Raw genomic sequence first — 9,920 nt, 5'->3', positions numbered from 1 at the left:
AGCGGCTCGGTTAGAGAAAATGGAAGGTGTTAGGCACCCTTTTCTCACCAATAAATAGTGGTAACCTCAACTCAACTCGGTTATTTTTTATTTAAAGAGATGTGAAAGACAACGTGTCACGTGGGTGCATTTGTACCCTAGATAGGGGTTCATTTTCGGCTTGATCATAGGGTCATTCCATTGATGGAAATGACCCATATAGACCTTTAGCCTTGGGGTCCATTCATCCTAAAAAATAAAATGAAGGGGAGAGGGGTGATAGAAGAGGGAGGAGGAGAGGGTGTAGAAGAGAGAGGGGGGGATTGCCTTGAACCCACCTTGTATCTTCTTTCTTCTTTTCTTTTTCTTGATTCCTTAGTATTTTATGAAAATACTATTCTTGTATGGTTGAAGGAGTAGAGAAGAGATGATGAGAGAGATGAGTGGAGTATAATAAATTTTTTGTGAGACTTGGGGGAGAGAATTGGTAGTATTTTTTTTGTAAGAGTGGGAGGGGAGAATTTTTGTAGTGAAAGTTGGGGGCTTTTTTAGGAAGAGGAGAAGGGTATTTATAGATGTTGAGGGGTTAGTTTAGGGATATAATGGGGTGAAATGAAGAAAAATGATAGAATGGTTATAAGTTTGAGAAAGAAGTGGGTGTAATTTAGAGGAGATTGGAGGGTATTTAGGGAAGGGGGGTTAAATGGGTGAGTTTTGACCCAAATGGTTTGGATCCTACCCAACCCATTTGGGTGGAGTGTTTGGTGAGGTGAGTTTAAGATGGTGGTTGAGATTAAATGGTATTTGGTTTAAGAGAATGGAGGATTTAAAGAGGTGGTTGATGATATTTTGGGAGGGTGAGGGAGATGATGCCATGTGTCAAAGTGGTTGGAAATGAAGGGTTAAGATAGGTTGATGGGAGAGGTTGAGTGTTTGACTTGAGAGGATGGTATAGGTTTAGGTTGTAGATGTGGGTTCTGTAGGGAATGATGAGGGTAGATTATGGGAGGTATAGGTTAGGGGTGTGGGTAGATGTGTTTGATTTGAGAGAAAAGGTGATGGGTTGATGTATGGATAGATGAGATTTAAATAAAATTAATGGGGTAGGTAGTTGGGTGAGGGAGGTGAGATGGGGTGATGACATGTGTCATCTTTTGATGATAAAAGAGTGATTGGTTGATGTGGATTGTGGTTTATGGGTTAGGGTTGTGGGTTGGATAATGAATTGGATATAGTTAATGATTTGTGGGCTTTGTAGTGTTGGGCTTTGTAGTGTTGGGCTTGGGTTTTAGAAATAGTTTTGGGTTTTAGGGATTGGTTGATGGTTATTTTGGAATGGATTTTGAGGGTATAGGTTGGTTTTAGATTTTAGTTGATGTGGGATTGATTTTAGGTTAGGAGTAAGGTGAGAAATTGATTTAGGAAAGTGTTGAGGGCTTGTGGGCCTATGATTTTTGCGGATTCGAAGGCGGAGCGGTGGTAGTAGAGAAGGGGTAGGCATCCCAAGTCTCACATTTTTAATTTTTTTAGATTTTTGCAATCATTAGTTTGATCAAAAATGCCACGTGTTGGCAAATCGGGCTTTTTAGGCCCGTTGGTGAAATTTATCGAAAATTTGGCGTTTTTGATTTTGGAAGCGGAGCGGTGAATATTGGAAAAGCGTAAGGTAGGCCGAGTCCTTTTGGTGGGCCTCTTAAACCATTGAGAGGTCTTAGGGGCCTCGGTTTGGTCAAAATGTCATTTTTCAATGACTTGGGCCCTTAAGGCCCGTTGGCCCATTTATTTGGAAAATCGATATTTTTGGGCCCTTTCGAGAAGTGGCCCGTTCAAATTGAAGTGTCTACAGCTGCCCTTCTTTGCAGGAATTGCATGCAAAGAACTGCAAAGAATAGACTAAACCCTTATTTGTACGGGCCAGAAAAATTCTGTAAAAACACGATCTTGAATTATCGATTGTATTGAAGATTTTTGTGGAAAATGGCTACTCAAGCACGGGGTCTGACAGAGTTTTGCCTTATTAATTCATTGATCTCGATGGCGCGGAGCTCGTGTGAGATCTTTGATTTGATGAAAATTTGATGAGTTTTGAAATCCGATTATTTCTTCGATCGTGTTTTGATAAATCAGAGTTGAGTGCAACTCGAAAGGTTTTTGAAATTCTTTTGATTTTTTTGATTTTTTTTTATTTGCTCTTCATTGCCTTCTTTTGTTGATCTTGCTATGTTTCTATCATAAGCTAAACCTCTCAATTCATGCATTGTCCCTTGATACCTTTGATCCTTTCAATGGTGCAAGCACTGAGGTTGTTAGCAGTAGCCACAAATCCAAGAGAAAGTTTTGCAGTTGGAGCACAGTTGACCAAGATCTGGAATGCGACAGTCCATAGGGATCTACCAGACCCAACTTTAGTAATTCTACCTCTATTTACTGTTAGCCCATCGGGGAGTATAGCAAAACCAGGGGGAATGAGTGCTACACAGTCTGGGTCTCCCCCATTTAGAACCACGTTCATTGCAACAATATCAACAGGAGCATAGATTACAAAAGAACCCGTTGCATCGGTGCTACTCTCTTGTAATATCAACATGTTGCTCTGACTGGAATTTGGAGTATTAACTTGCAGTAGAGAAACACAGTTACCAGGATCTCTGCCATTAGCAATATGTGACATTTCTTGAACAACACCGCCATTAGAAAGAATGTCCCACTCACTTCTAAAGTTCTCATTGCGAAGGAAATTGAAAACTCTCTTTGGTGGGACTGGAAGCAAGAAAGAAGTAGCTGCACTTAGCACAATACCAGGAGGCCTGCCGGGATCATCTATGCTTTTTCCAATCATGGCCCTTACATCTTCAGCGCCACTTCCCGATAATGTTGTCCATGTGTGAGCAGTAGAAGCGCTTACACCAGAACAAAAACTCATCACCATTCTCTCAGCTAACTTCAACATACTCTTTCGCCCTTCTTGACTTGTGATCACACCAACATCTCCAGCGGGTATGTTACTAGCCATAACACTTGCAAGGCGTTCACATTGTCGATCTAGGGTAGCAACCCAACGCTTTGCGCCAAACCCAAGGCTGGAGTTAGCCAGTGTTTTATATATACTATGAACTACTTTATCATCCACTTCTACGTGTTCGACCCATATAACCTAGGAGTAACCATTTGGCATTTCTTGGATTTAAACAACCTGATGGCTTTCTTCGACATCTCGATATCGGGCTAGGACGCAAATGATCCAAGGAAACATCGACCACCACCCAAATTCCCTCAGCATGTTGTTTACAATACCTTACAAAGAAACTCTCTCGAGTCGGAACAAGAGGTGAAGGGACTTGAAATTCTACTGTCATCACTTGAAGAGCTCCATTATAGTTTTCTGCTAGCCTGTTGATACAACCTCAAGAGTTGTTGCTTTTGAAATAATGTTAGAAAACACGGTGGACCACTGATTCACATCCATAAGGATCTCAACAAGGTTAATGTGATTCATGATAACAACGGCAGTTTCTCGAAAAGCTTCTGATTTCAATCCAAATGGTTTTGGCCCAACTCCCCTCGGGAATGTTCACCCGTACTCATCTTCACTTAGAATCTCATAAGCATGATCAAGGCTATGCATCCATAAGGGTTTCCCTAGTTGGGTCATTCTTATAAACTCTTCCATTGCTACAACTGCGAGTTCGATGATCAATTGTTTATCTACCTCAGTAGGCTCGGGGAGTGAGCTCAGGAGGAGCTTGCTTGGGGTCCCTGCTTCGATGCCTTCGCGTCTTGTCTAGTGAGTCGTAATGCTTTGGACGCTGGAAAAGTGATGATGAGTCATGCTGTCCGGATCCGTGCTTTGGAAGAACGCCTTGACTCTTTTTGCCTTGTATTAACTCTTTTTGTATTTTCTTTTTATTGCAAAACATTGAAAGATTAAATGCAAAGAAAATAGGTTTTGTAATTACTTGGCCTCAGGTGTATCTAATGCTTTGAAAACTTGAAGTTTTGAATAAGTCCTAGATTCTTCATCATCGACCAAAATAATAGTTTTTCTTTTTGAAATTTTATGAAATATCTTTATCAAATGAATAAGATAAATTCAGAATTTTTAAAATCTTTGGTTGTGACGATCTTGGTGTTTTTGCCAATCATAGAGGATATAAACGTCAATTGCTCTTTTGATTCCTTTAGAGTCATTCCCAGTGCCCTGGTATTGGAAGACTATTATCCGTTTGGGTCTCGGGATTTTGGAAAGATTTTACCGTTCACAGTTTATACTCTTGCGGGCCAGGAGTTGTTTTTTTTTTGTTAACCTTTATTGCCCATGATGCCAATTACGATTTTCATCAGACCCGGTTTCCACATTTTTACGCATCGACGTCCTTTTTGGGATTTTCATCGTGCTAGTGGCTTTGATCTTGCCATAGTTGATTCTTTTACTCATAGCGCCCTTTCAGGTTTTCACTATGCCTTTTCAGACCATGCTTGTATTTTTCTAGATTTTTCATTACAATTCTGCTCGGAGTCACTGTGTCTTTGTGGCTTGGTGACTCAAGTTGAGCTGCGAGATCGGTGACTCTACTCTTGTAGTGGCACTCTTTCTTGAGTAATAGATCTAGATCCCCTTTCGAGTTTTTCAACGACTAACAAGACTTTGAGGTTCGGACCAAGTTGCAAGATCATTGGTACTGCCACTGTCATTATGTTGCCCTAGAATATTTCCTGATCAAAAAGGACTTTAAGTAAGACGAAACGTTAGCTTAGGCTTATGGTAATGGAAGGTTACAAAAAGGTTAAGGTCTAGGTTTGTCTAGAGTGGTTTAGACTTGGGATTTGTCTATTTTTGCTTCGAAAAGGGGATCTATGTCTCCTCCCAACGTCTCTCGAACTTATTTAGACTGGAGATTTGGGTCGAACTTAGATCAAGTGTCTAAGTTTTTGACTTTTTTGATTTTTTTTTGTACTTTTAGCCGTTCACAATTTATCCTCATACGGGCCAGGAGTACTTTTGATGCTTTTGATTTTTCTATTTCTTTCTGATCTTTTTTTTTTTTGTAGTTGTTGACTTGCCCCGGTCTTAGGTTAAGAAATGAACGTGATGGCTCAAAAGAGTTGACTAGGGTGTGATGGATTGTTTGGGATAGCAAAGATGGCCTTTCGTCGTCTCAAGATCAATTTTAGGTGTAGTATTTCTTGACAGTGTCAGCATTGATTGGTTGCGGGAAGACTTGTCCGTCCATTTCTGTGAGAATCAGAGCTCCTCCCGTCATTACCTTCTGCACGATGAATGGTCCCTCATAATTTGGTCTGAACTTTCCTCTGGCGTCTTCTTGGATTGGCAGAATCTTCTTTAAGACCAGGTCTCCTGGTGAGAAATCCCTAGGCTTAACTTTCTTGTTATAGGCACGAGTTATTCGTCGCTGATAGATCTGTCCATGGCAAATGGCTGCAAGGCGTTTCTCTTCAATCAGATTCAGCTGATCGAACCGAGCTTGAATCCATTTAGTTTCATCTAACTCTGCTTCTTTTAAGATTCGGAGGGAAGGAATCTCAACCTCTACGGGTAAGACTGCTTCCATGCCATACACCAATGAGTACGGAGTTGCCCCAGTTGAAGTTCGAAATGAAGTCCGATAAGCGTGAAGGGCGAAAGGCAACATGTCGTGCCGGTCTTTGTACGTAACTGCCATCTTCTCGATGATTTTCTTGATATTCTTGTTGGCTACCTCGACTGCTCCGTTCATCTTAGGTCTGTAGGGTACAGAGTTGTGATGAGTGATCTGAAAGTCTTTGCACATCTTGACCATGTCCTTGTTTTTGAAGTTTTTAGCATTGTCAGTTACCAATCCGCTGGGAAGTCCATACCGGCAGATGATGTTATTCTTGACAAACTTCAAGACATTGTTTTTGGTGACATTAGCATAGGACGCCGCTTCTACCCATTTTGTGAAGTAGTCGATGGCAACTAGAATGAAACGGTGCCCATTAGCAGCTTTTGGCGAGATCAGACCGATGACGTCCACGCCCCAGAGCTAGAAAGGCCAAGAAGTAGTCATGTTATGTAGTTCTGAAGGTGGAACGTTGATCTTGTTGACATAAATCTGGCATAAATGACATTTGCGGACGTGCTGATAGCAGTCACTCTCCATTGTCGACCAATAGTATCCCATCCTCATGATCTTCTTGGCCAGCATGTGACCATTCATGTGGGGCCCACAGACTCCACCGTGAACGGTCTCAATTAGTCGTTTCGTTTCTGTTTCTGCCACACACCTAAGTAAGACCTCATGGTGCGACTTCTTGTACAGAATACCATTGCTTAAAAAGAATTGCCCTGCTAGCTTCTGAATGGTTCTTCGATCATTTGGCGTTGCATCTGAGGGAGCGTTCGATCTTCAAGATATGCCTTGATGTCAGAATACCATGGTTTTTCTTCAGATTCTTCTACTTCAATAAGTAGACAGTAAGCCAGTTCATCTTGAATTCCAATCTCAATAGAGTCGATGATTAGGTCTTCCGAGATACTGATCATAAAAGCAAGTGTAGCTAGTGCATCTGCAAATTGATTCTTAGCTTTCGGCATGTACGTAAATGAAATCCTATCAAAGCGCGAGCTTAGTTCTTCCAGATACTCGTGGTAAGGAACCAATCTCTGCTCTCGGGTCTTCCATTCTCCAGTCGTCTGATAGACTACTAAGCTTGAATCTCCGCAAACATCGATCTCATCTACCTCGAGATCTAGTGCTGCCTTCAACCCGGCTATGCATGCTTCGTATTCAGCCTCATTGTTGGAACATTGAAATTTTAGTCTGATTGCGATTGGCACGTGGGATCCATCTAACTTCATCAGAACTGCCCCTATTCCGTTTCCTTTCTAATTGGCTGCTCCATTGAAGTACATTTTCCAACCTGGTTCATCATTATCGTCTTCAATCTCAGTGATCAGTATGGCTTCATCAGGAAAGTTTGTCTTTAATGGCTCGTAGTCAGGCAACGGGTGCTTGGCTAGGTGGTCGGCTATTGCTTGCCCTTTGATGGCTTTTTGAGTGAATTAGGTGATGTCAAACTCAGATAACAATAGTTGCCATTTTGCAGTGCGACCTGTTAATGCCGGTTTCTCGAAAAGGTACTTCAGGGGGTCCATTCTTGCAATAAGCATAGTTGAGTAACTAAGCAAATAGTGACGTAGTAGTTGAGAAGCCCAGACTAATGCGCAACAAGTTTTCTCAAGCGCTGAATATTTTGCTTCATACTCGGTAAATTTCTTGCTGAGATAGTAGATGGCCTGTTCCTTCCGTCCTGATCATCGTGTTGCCCTAGCACACATCCCATTGATGTTTCTTGCACCGAGATGTACATCAGCAAAGGTCGCCCTAGAGTAGGAGGGATTAGGACTGGTGGATTGAGTAGGTACTGCTTGATTTTATCGAATGCTTCTTGACAGTCCTTGTTCCACTTCTTTGGTGTATCCTTTCTCAATAGTTTGAAGACCGGCTCACAGATAGGCGTTAGTTGAGCAATAAACCGACTGATATACTGTATTCTCCCTAGAAATCCCCGAACGTCTTTTTCTGTGATCGGTGCCTTCATTTCGAGGATATACTTAGTTTTTGCAGGATCTATCTCGATACCTCTTCTGCTGACGATGAAACCCAGTAGCTTGCCTGATGTTGCCCCGAATACGCATTTTGCCGGATTAAGCCTTAAACTGTACTTTCTTAGCCTGTCGAACAATTTCTTCAGATTCACCAGATGGTCCTCTTCAATGTCGGATTTAGCAATCATGTCGTTTACGTAGACCTCCATTTCTTTATGGATCATGTCGTGGAATAGTGCGGTCATTGCCCGTTGGTAAGTCGCCCCTACGTTTTTCAACCCGAATGGCATGACTTTGTAGTGGAAAGTACCCCACGATGTGATGAATGCAGTCTTTTCTTGGTCTTCTTCTGCCATTTTTATCTGGTTATAGCCTAAGAAACCGTCCATAAAAAAGAACATGTCATGCCCTGCTGTACTATCGACAAGAGTGTCGATGTGTGGAAGTGGAAAATCGTCATTGGGATTGGCTTTGTTCAAGTCTCGGTAGTCAACACACATGCGTACTTTTCCATCTTTCTTGGGTACTGGGACGACGTTAGCCAACCACTCCGGGTATGTAGAGACTGCTAGAAATTTGGCTTCGAACTGCTTCATGACCTCATCCTTGACCTTGAGGGTCCATTCTGGCTTCAATCTTCTCAGTTTCTGTTTGATCGGCTTGCTTCCCGAGGCAATTGGTAGCTTGTGCACAATAAGATCTGTATCTAAACCTGGCATATCCCTGTATGACCATGCAAAGACGTCCTGATACTTTCGTAGGAATTCGACCATTTCTTCTTTTTGTTGCGACGTTAACAAGGCTCCGATCTTGACGATTCGTGGGTCCTCTTCGGTACCAAGATTAATTGAATCTGTATCCTCAATGTTTGGCTGAACACCTCTCTCGTGATGTTCTACCAAGTCTTTGATTTCTTTAGGCGGGTACTCCATTTTGTCCTCAAACTCTTCTTCGATCCCCATGAGGTCAAAGTCGAGTTCAAGATAGAAATCATACTCGTCCCTTTCAAATTCTGTTTTATCTGGATACTCATTTGATGGAGACAGATCCATTGAAAACTCTTTTTTTGGTTTTTGAAAAATATTTTTTTACAATTTTGAAAGCTTTTTGATTTTTTTATTTTTTGCAGACTTTTTGATTTTTGAAGAATTTTTTATTTTTTTGGTTTTTAAGTGCTATTTTCCGGACATCTGAAATAAGAAGAGCAGTCATGCATTAGTAAAGATAGGGAGCCCTCAAAACAGTCTTTACCCGAGGACGAGGGCTCGTTATGATCCTCGGGTAGGCTGATGTTGCCTAACGGCGTTTTTTTTTTGGAGGCTATGGTAGCCTCGAGGGTTAGAGGGAATTCTTCCTAATTGTTCAGAATTTCCCCTTCTCTAAAGGGGCGGATGAGATGTGAAAGTGATGTGTTGGGTGATTTGGTTGGTGGTTCGGAGCCGACATTAACGCGAAGTAGGCATCAACACGGGACTGTCAAAATATTTTGAAATAGAATTACATCAGCCGGAGCTGGCATCGACACGAAGCCGGTGAAAATTAAAAAGATTTCATCAGCACGGAGCTGGCATCGACATGGAGTCGGTAAAATTAAAAAGATTTCATCAGCACGGAGCTGACATCAATATTGAGTTGGTAAAATTTAAAAACGATTACATCAGCACGGAGCTGGCATCGACACGGAGTCGGTAAAGTATTTTGAAAAAATGAAATTTTATCAGCACGGAGCTGGCATCGACACGGAGTCGGTAAAGCATTTTGAAAAAAAATTTCATCAGCACGGAGCTGGCATCGACACGGAGTCGGTAAAATTTAAAAACGATTTCATAAGCACGGAGCTGGCATCGACACGGAGTCGGTAAAGCATTTTGAAAAAATGAAATTTCATCAGCACGGAACTGGCATCGACACGGAGTCGGTAAAGCATTTTGAAAAAGAAATTTCATCAGCACGGAACTGGCATCGACACGAAGTCGGTAAGATAAAAAACTTCATCAGCACGGGGCTGGCATCGACACGGAGTCGGTAAGATAAAAAACTTCATCAGCACGGGGCTGGCATCGACACGGAGTCGGTAAGATAAAAAAACTTCATCAGCACGGGGCTGGCATCGACACGGAGTCGGTAAAACATAAAGAAATTTCATCAGCACGGGACTGGCATCGACACGGAGTCGGTAAGACATTTTGAAAAAGAAATTTCATTAGCATGGAGCTGGCATCGACACGGAGTCGATAAAATTTAAAAACGATTTCATCAGCAAGGAGTCGGCATCGACACGGAGTCGGTAAAATTAAAAAGATTACATCAGCACGGAGCTGGCATCGACACAGAGTCGATAAAATTAAAAAGA

At 41.9% G+C, this 9,920-nt stretch overlaps 1 pseudogene; it reads right to left on the bottom strand.

Moving 5' to 3' along the window:
* Window positions 1–2,224: 2,224 nt before the first annotated feature.
* LOC147386594 (homeobox-leucine zipper protein ROC2 pseudogene) lies at window positions 2,225–6,119 on the bottom strand (annotated as a pseudogene).
* Between the last annotated feature and the right edge of the window lie 3,801 nt (window positions 6,120–9,920).

The sequence above is a fragment of the Akebia trifoliata genome, chromosome 14, assembly GCF_017979445.1.
Source record: "Akebia trifoliata isolate Shusen 1 chromosome 14, ASM1797944v1, whole genome shotgun sequence".
Classification (NCBI taxonomy): Eukaryota; Viridiplantae; Streptophyta; class Magnoliopsida; order Ranunculales; family Lardizabalaceae; genus Akebia; species Akebia trifoliata.
The sequence above is the reverse complement of the archived record's forward strand: the minus strand, read 5'-3'. Positions and strand labels throughout refer to the sequence as shown.